At 35.5% G+C, this 8,633-nt stretch overlaps 1 long non-coding RNA gene across 1 annotated transcript in view; it reads right to left on the reverse strand.

The window, feature by feature from the left end:
* LOC125620081 overlaps positions 1 to 8,371 on the reverse strand; it is a 30,026-nt gene extending 21,655 nt beyond the window's left edge. Inside the window, exons 1-2 of the long non-coding RNA XR_007351665.1 lie at positions 8,157 to 8,371; positions 5,563 to 5,769 (exon numbers count right to left, since the gene is read on the reverse strand). This is a non-coding gene — a long non-coding RNA (uncharacterized LOC125620081). The remainder of the gene's footprint in view (positions 1 to 5,562; positions 5,770 to 8,156) is intronic.
* Positions 8,372 to 8,633: the final 262 nt, after the last annotated feature.

Here is an 8,633-nt window from a genome sequence, read left to right on the forward strand (position 1 = left end):
TTATACAAAATTACATACAAAAGGAAGTGAGGGGAAAGGGAAAAATAATACAAGGGGGAGAAATGAATTACAGTAGATGGGGTAGAGAGAGAAGATGGGAGTGGAGGGGAGGGGAGGGGGGATAGTAGAGGATAGGAAAGGCAGCAGAATACAACAGACACTAGTATGGCAATATGTAAATCAATGGATGTGTAACTGATGTGATTCTGCAATCTGTACACAGGGTAAAAATGGGAGTTCATAACCCACTTGAATCAAAGTGTGAAATATGATATATCAAGAACTATGTAATGTTTTGAACAACCAACAATAAATATTTTTAAAAAAAAGAGGTCACAAAAAAAATAAATAAATAAAAATAAAAATAAAAAATAAAATTGATAGTGAGAAATGAATGTTTTATTATTCTTTCCATTTTGTATTAGTTAGGCTTCTCCAGAGAAACAGAACCAGTAGGAGATACAGAGAGATAGAGAAAGGAAGAGAAAGAAAGTTCAAGCCTTATTGTGTACATATAGATAAAGTATAAGAAATTGGCTGATGAAATTATGGAGGCTGAGAAATCCTACGATCTGCTGTCTGCAAGCTGGAGACTCAGAAAAGCAAGTGATGTAGTTCCAGACAGACCTCAAAACCTGAAAAGAGTGGCCAATGGTGTAAGTCTGTCTAAGGACAGGAGAACACTGAAGCCTCAGCTCAGGCAGTAAGGCAAAGAGGAAATTCAACCCTCGTCTTCCTTTGAGTTCTATTAGGACCCTCAATAGATTGGATCACACCCACCGATATTGAGGAGGGCAATCTGCTTTACTCAGTCTCCAAGTCAAATTCCCTCACAGAAACATCCCAAAATGATGTTTATCCAAATATCTGGGCACTCTTTGACCCAGACAAGTTAACTCATAAAGTTTAACCACCATATCTATATTTGTGTGTGTGTGAGTATATTTAAGTGTATATACAAGATGCATAAATATATATTAGCATATATGTACCCACACATGTATAATGTGTGTGTATATATACATATATATTTATATTTATATATACATGATGTACTCTTTGGCTATATAATACATTTTGTGATAAAAAGAAAAAATAAAAGTAAATGTGTACCATATGATTCAGCAACCCCTACTCTAGGTATATATCCAAAAGCATTGAAAGCGGGTCTTGAAGAGATATTTGCATATCCATGATTATAATCTCACTATTCACTATGGCCAAGAGGTAGAAGAAACCCCAATGTCATCAATGGATGAATGGATAAGCAAAATATACTATGTGTATATACAATAGAATATTATTCAGCCTGAAGGGGGAGGAAATCTTGTCACATGGTACAACCTTGAGGATATGATACGAAGTGAAATAATTCAGTCACAAAAGGACAAACACTGTATGAGTTCACTTATGCGAGTTATCTAAAAGTAGTCAAGCGTCACAGATAAAGAAAGTAGAAAAGGGTTTGCCAGGAGTTGGACGGAAGGGACAAAAGGGAAATTGATTTTTATTGGACACAGGATTTCAGTTCTTCAAGATAAAAAAAAAGTTTGGGACTCTATTTCACAACAATGTAAGTTTACTTAATACTAATGATCCAAATACAGTCATCCACCACATAAGGATGTTCAGGTCAATGATGGGACACAGTGGTCCCATAGACTCTAAAGGATCTTAAAAAGTCCCATCACCTGGTGACATCATAGTTGTTACAAGGTCATAGTGCCAATACACTCTATGGTATTGGCACCACAGTGAAATCACTTAAATTCCACCATTTCTCAGAACATATTCCCATTGTTTTAAAAAAATGACTGTATTTAGAAATGGCTAAAATTGTAAATGTTATGTATTTTTTACCACAATAAAAATCTTTAAGCAAATATTCAAGGCATATTTTTCACTTCAAAATAGTAAACTAAACATATATCTTTGTGAAACTATATTAAAATGTTAATAAAGAAATTATTAGACCTTTTTATTTTGGAATGATTTTAGACATACAAAATGTAGAAAAAAGTACATTTTTTGTGTGTATGCTTTTCTCAGCTTCCTCTAGTGTTGGTAACCTCCTAGTTTAATTATCAAACAAAAATATTAACATGGTAACAGTTTCTTTAACTAAGCCACAAACTTTAATTCTATCAGTTTTTCCCCTGAAGTCCTTTTCCTGCTCAGGACATAATCAGGAATCCCATGTTGCTTCCTTACTGTTTTCCACATAATCTATAGCAATTCCTCATTTTTTTCCTTGTCTTTTATGTTCTTGACCAAGTAGTGGTCAATTATTTTGAAGAATATTGTCTAAAGCAGATTTGTTTAATTTTTCCTTTAATTATGTATTAAGCTTTTTTCCCAAGAATTAGTAATGTTTTGTGTTTCTCAGAATGTATCAGAGGGTAAATGAAGTCATCTGTTATTACTGATGATGTTAACCTTGATCATTGGCTAAGACAATGTCTGCAAAACCTTTCCCTTCTAAAGTTACTATTAGTCCTTTCTTAATCAATAGATATAGTTTTGAGACTTTTATTGATATCCTCAAACTTCTGTTCAGTGATTTTATCATTCCTCTTTCTTCGGGAATCATACTGCTATGTTTGCCTAGTAATGAATTTGTATTTTCTGCATACCTTCTGCCATTGTTAATTAGAATTGTCTGTAGGGAAGACCTATCTCTTCTCTCCATTTATGTATTTATTTGATTATTTATATCTGTATGGACTCAATAATATTTATTTTACTTCCTTGGTTAAAATACAATATTGAAGTTGCATATTTTATCATTCAAATTTCATTTAACATACCCTCCTCCTTTTTCCTTCCTTTCTTTCTTTTGTTGTTGTAGTTGTACTTCCTTATTTTCTGGTCCCAAGAGATATTCCATTCTCATCTTATTCTCTCTCCCCTAACTCTTGAATCCATCACTTTTCCAAGGGACTCTGGTTCCTTTCTATTGTAAAATAGTATCTATAAACCAAGATTTTGCAATAGGTGTTCTAACAGCTAGGGAGTTATTTACTGTAAGGCCTTCTCAAAAGACAAAGCTAGGAAATATATATATATATAAATATCGACCCATGCATCTATACTTATTTCACTTTTTATCTATTGACCATCCATCTATCTCCTACTCAAAATCATGAGCACATATTGGTCCCTCTGATTCCAATCCAACACCATGAGGTTGGTTCTGTGCTTTTCCCTCTTTATTCACCTCTGACTTCCTCCAACAGTGGGAGATCCTTCTCTCAACATCTACCAAAGACTCACTTCTCTGTCAATACTAGTATATTCAAAGAGGTCGCACAATTGATAAACTGTGCCCATAAAAAACAAATGTACAAACTGGATAACAGAATTTTCATCCAATTCTTTTCATCTTTCATCTCATGGTATCCAAAGTGCTATTTTCCAAAGTTATCCAGGCTGGTTTTTTGCCTCTCCACTCACTTCAGTATGGCTATGACCTTCATTTGTTGTACAGTCACGTCCATCTGCATGGACTCCATCCCATTGGGGTTTCTCATGTTAATTTTAGCTACTTATTGGAGGACAGGTGCATAAGTGGAACATTAGCATGGCTCCAAGAGCCCAGCCTTTGTAAAAAACACACTCTATTCCTATTAACCCATTCCCATTCACTCCTTCCCATACCTTTTCCTCTTTAGTCTCTAAGTCATCTTTTTTTAATTCCTTTTTGCATAAATGTGTTGTTTTGTTATTGTTGTTTGGGGGGGTTGTTTGTTTTATGTCTTCTTTTTTTAATTTTTTATTTGTTTTAATTATTTATACATGACAGTAGAATGCATTTATACACTTTGATATGTCATACATAAATGGGATATAATTTCTCATTTTTCTGAGTGTACATATTGCAGAATCATATTGGTCATGTAGTCATATATACACATACAGTAATAATATCTGTTTTATTCTACTATCTTTCCAATCCCCACATCCCCTTCTCTCCCCTCCTGTCACTTCCCTCTATCTAATCTAAGGTAATGCTATTCCCAAGAAGTAAAATTAAGAATCAACAAATAGAATGGATTCAAATTTAAAAGCTTCTTCTCAACAAAGGAAACAATAACATGAGAAGAGAGCCTATAGATTGGGAGAAAATCTTTACCACATGCACCTCTGATAAAGCATTAATCTCTAGGATATATAAAGAACTCAAAAAACTTAACACCAAAAAAAAAAAATAACCCAATCAATAAATGGGCTAAGGAACTAAACAGACACTTCACAGAAGAAGAATACAATCAATCAACAAATATATGAAAAAGTGTTCAACATATCTAGCAATTAGAGAAATGCAAATCAAAACTACTCTAAGATTTCATCTCACTCCTGTCAGAATGGCAGTCATCAAGAATATAGGAAACAATAAATGTTAGTGAAGATGTGGTGAAAAAGGTACACTCATACATTGCTGGTGGGACCGCAAATTGGTGCAACCGCAAATTGGTGCAACCGCTATGGAAAGCAGTATAGAGATTCCTCAGAAAATTGGGAATGGAACCACCATTTGACCCAGCTATCCTCGGTCTATACCCAAAGGACTTAAAAACAGCATACTACAGAGACAAAGCCACATTAGTGTTTATAGCAGCTCAATTCACAATAGCTAGACTATGGAACTAATCTAGGTATCCCTCAATAGATGAATAGATAAAGAAAATGTGATATATATACTCAATTGAATATTACTCAGCTTTAAAGAAGAGTAAAATTATGGCATTTGCAAGTAAATGATTGGAGACGGAGAATATCATGCTAAGTGAAATAAGCCAATCCCACAAAACCAAAGGCCAAATGTTTTCTCTACTTTCTTACTCTTTTACAGGAGCAGAATAACCATGCTGCAATTTATTCAATCTTTCTTTACTGTACTCAAATTTAGGGGGCTTCTTCTATCTTGCAATTACAAAAAATACTGCAATAAATGATGTTGGTATATGTATTTTTGTGTTTTGGAAAAGGATATCTTCATGGTGGATTTCTATAAGTGGGATTTCTGAGCCAAAAACCAAGTGCCAGTGTAGTTTTGTTACGTATTTTTACCAACTTGCCTTCCGAGAGAGTGACCAGGGTTTCTTCTCTCCAGAAACTTGGGTGGAATTGTCTGTGCCTTCATGGCCTCACTAGCATATTAATATACTCCTTAATTTTTCTCAGTCTGATAGTGAGAACATGTATCTCAGCATTGTTTAAATGTGCATTTCTCTAACTGTGAGAGAACATGAACATCATTCACATGTTTGAGAGTTGGTTATATATTTTTGGGTCTGTTGATAGTTTTTCTGTAACTTTTCCAAATCTTCTCTCTCTCAATTTCTATAAGTTCTATATGTCTTTGTAGCATATGTGCATCATAAATATTTTTTATAAGTGGTCAGTTGTCTTTCAGTTTTGTTTAAACTGTGATTTTGTCCTGAAAGTGTGGTGTGTGTGTGTGTGTGTGTGTGTGTGTAAATTTCTCTTTACTTTTATTGACCTGGATCTTCAGTCACAGAGAAGTTTTCCCTTTCTTTTCAAATAAAAAGAAGAACTTACCCATGTTTTCTTCCCATGCTTATCTGCTTTTCTTTTTCACATTTAAATTCCTAACCCTGTTGGGATTTGTTGTTGTGTATGCTATGAGGTGGTATGGGTCCAATTTAATCTCCTTCCAAGTGGCCACCCAGAGATCCAGCACCATTTAGTAAACAGTCCAGCTTTATCAGTGATCAGAGATCCCACGGAATAAAGTAATTTTTAAATCTACAACAATAAAGAGATTATGAGAACCATGAGCAGATAAAAAATTCAAAAGAAATTTATTTTAAAAAGCAAACAGGGTATTGACAGATGAAGCCAAGCAAAGGAAGCTGGATCCTAGAATACGTGAAGAGGAAGGATATTTGATAACGATTTTCAAAAAGTCAACACATCAAAACTATACAACAATCTTAAATGTGTATCCACTGCAGTGTTTTTGACTGGTTTTCTAATCTAACCAAAGTTCTATGGCTCTCATTTAACACAAGAGTTGGGTTGGAAAATCATTTCTTTATTTGTTCTTCTGGAATTGTTTTCCATTTCAACCCACAGGGCCAGAGGCACAATGTAGAGCTGCCAGCCACATCTACAGTAACATCCTCACATCCCTGACAAAGTTTAGGTCCTTAGAAAACAGCTGGGTATGGATTAATTCAATTCTTCCAGCTGTGAGTTTTTATCTTTTGCTTTTGGCTTTTTAAAATTTTACCAATTCATTTCCATTCTCCCAGAAAAGCTTCAGATACTCAAAACATCAATTTGTTTTAAAGACAGTGGTTCTGAAAACTTTTTTTTTTTAACTCTGAAAGACCATGAAAAGCAAGTAAATCAGTTGCTGGCTACCTTTCATTAGTCATTCAATTTCACATCAGTCCTGAGCACTTCTCTCGCTTCCTACCCTACAGAAGTACTGAGAAATGAATCATTTAATTTAATAAACACTTGGTGCTAATTGCAAACTGGATGATGAATTTTCTATAAGTAGGATCTGTTTGACATTTAAGAAGTGCTCCAGAATCCAGCTTTTAAGGTGTGCATGAGGTGGGTAAACTAACTAGCTAGGACTCATACCGAAAAGATTTATCCATACCCTGAGCTGTGGGAACCAGTGAGCCAGCCAGTCTTCATGTTTATGAAATGTCTTTCCTCCAGGGAGTTCTCCTCACATTCATTATCTCATTAATCACCCAACTATTCCCTTGTAGAAAAGAAAGTGGGGAAACATGACTTCTATTAGCTCTTTGATTCCCAGGAGGAAATAGTGAAGCTTAGAGAGAAAAAATGATTTCCTCATCTGTAAAATGAGTCCTCTGGCTCAGTCCATGCCTTTTACCCCAGGTACTTGGAGAGGATAAAAAATTTGAGAAGTTTCTTTCCTCCTTAGGAAAAATAATTACATCTGGCTAGTCAGGCAAATTATTGGAGGTTATACCACTATGATTTAAGTGAGAATTTTAATGAAATTGAAAATACTCTGTGCAAGAACCTATTGCCATTTGTGGCTACTGATATTTTTTCTAGGGGGTCATTGTTTTGATCCCAACCTATGAAGCTTCTAGTTTAGGTACCTCTCAGAGGTATTGACACATTTTTTATACATATAAGGGAATGAAATTGATTACCATTAAGAGAATATCATCTTTGCATAAAATTATATTTAATCCTGGCAACAATCAGAGGAAGAAGGCATTGGAAGAAAAAAGTTACCAAGGATATGACAGCCAAGTAGATGGCAGAGCTGAGATTTGAATCCAGGCCTCTTAATTCTTAAATACATGTTCTTTCCAATACATGAAAAATTCCCCAGAAATAATATGTTTCATCTCAACTTCAGTTAATCTAGATATTTTAAATAGTGTAATGTACAAAATGGGTGCCTATATTTGTTGCTTTGGAAATACTGTGTTTTGGAACAAGTCAGGCACAATCTCAATGCTCATAAGAGGGATAAAAAGTGTCATTCTCTGAGAAAGGCAGCCCTGGAGAGGTTGCAGCTCGTAGGTGCTTTCTGAAAGATACATCACAATTGTCCCATGACCTGGAGTGTCTAGGGAAGAAGATACTGTATTTTTTAAATATCAAAAAAAAGAATAATTTTCAAGGTTGAAATGACTACTGTCATTAATTACATGTCAGTGATTACTGAGGATGGGATAGTGAAGCCTCAGCAGAAATTTAGAAAATGGCCCTTCCTCAGGTGATTCAACTCTGAGGAGCTGGGGAGCTGGGGAGGTGGGGAGAGATGAGCACCCCTTCAGGCAATCAAACCATGCCTTTGCGAAATTATGAAAAATGCAGCCTAAGATATTACAAATAGGTTACTCGCTCCCAGTCTGAAGTAGCCCCACGCCAAAGCCTGCAGGTTGACTAGTATAGCTGTACTTCAGTCTCATCCTCCCTTCTGGGCAACTGAAGCATTATCTCTACCATTGTAAGTAATGATCCAGCTCAGGAGCTATGACAGTACAATAATCTCACAATCCGGATTATATAAATCTGAATACAAATCACACTATTTACTGTTTAATCATATTAAACTCGTATGTCTGAGTCCACGTGTGCTGCTATAACACCATAATTTATAAAGAACAGTTATTATTATTTCTTACAGTTCTGGAGGCTGGGATGTCCATGATCAAAGCCCCAACAGGATTGTTGTTTGGCAAGGGTTGCTCTTTGCTTCCAAGATGGCACTTTGTTCTGTCATCCAGAGGCAAGGAACACTGGGCCCTTCTATGGTGGAAGGAGCAGAAGAGGCGTGCTGTCTCCAGTTCTTTGCAATCTCCAATAACCTCTCTGTTGCCTGCTGACTTCAATCATGTTATTTGCCTGGCCTCTAATGGCTCTTGAGTTTGCAAACCTTAAGCGCCTCCCTCTGCTCCAATCATTGTAGAGCCTGGTGACAAAAATCACCTTCTTGTTTATAAGAAACAATATGATCCTGTTTCCATAACAGAGAACCTTGGACAGGAAATCTTCAGAAAAAAATCTATGGGCATTATACGTATTCTGAGGTGTGGCCTTCCTTATACATTTCACCAACAGGGCAAAAGCATACATTTTTCTAAATATAGGTATGTAACATA

This window comes from Marmota marmota, unplaced genomic scaffold (assembly GCF_001458135.2).
Source record: "Marmota marmota marmota unplaced genomic scaffold, marMar, whole genome shotgun sequence".
In the NCBI taxonomy this organism is placed as follows: Eukaryota; Metazoa; Chordata; class Mammalia; order Rodentia; family Sciuridae; genus Marmota; species Marmota marmota.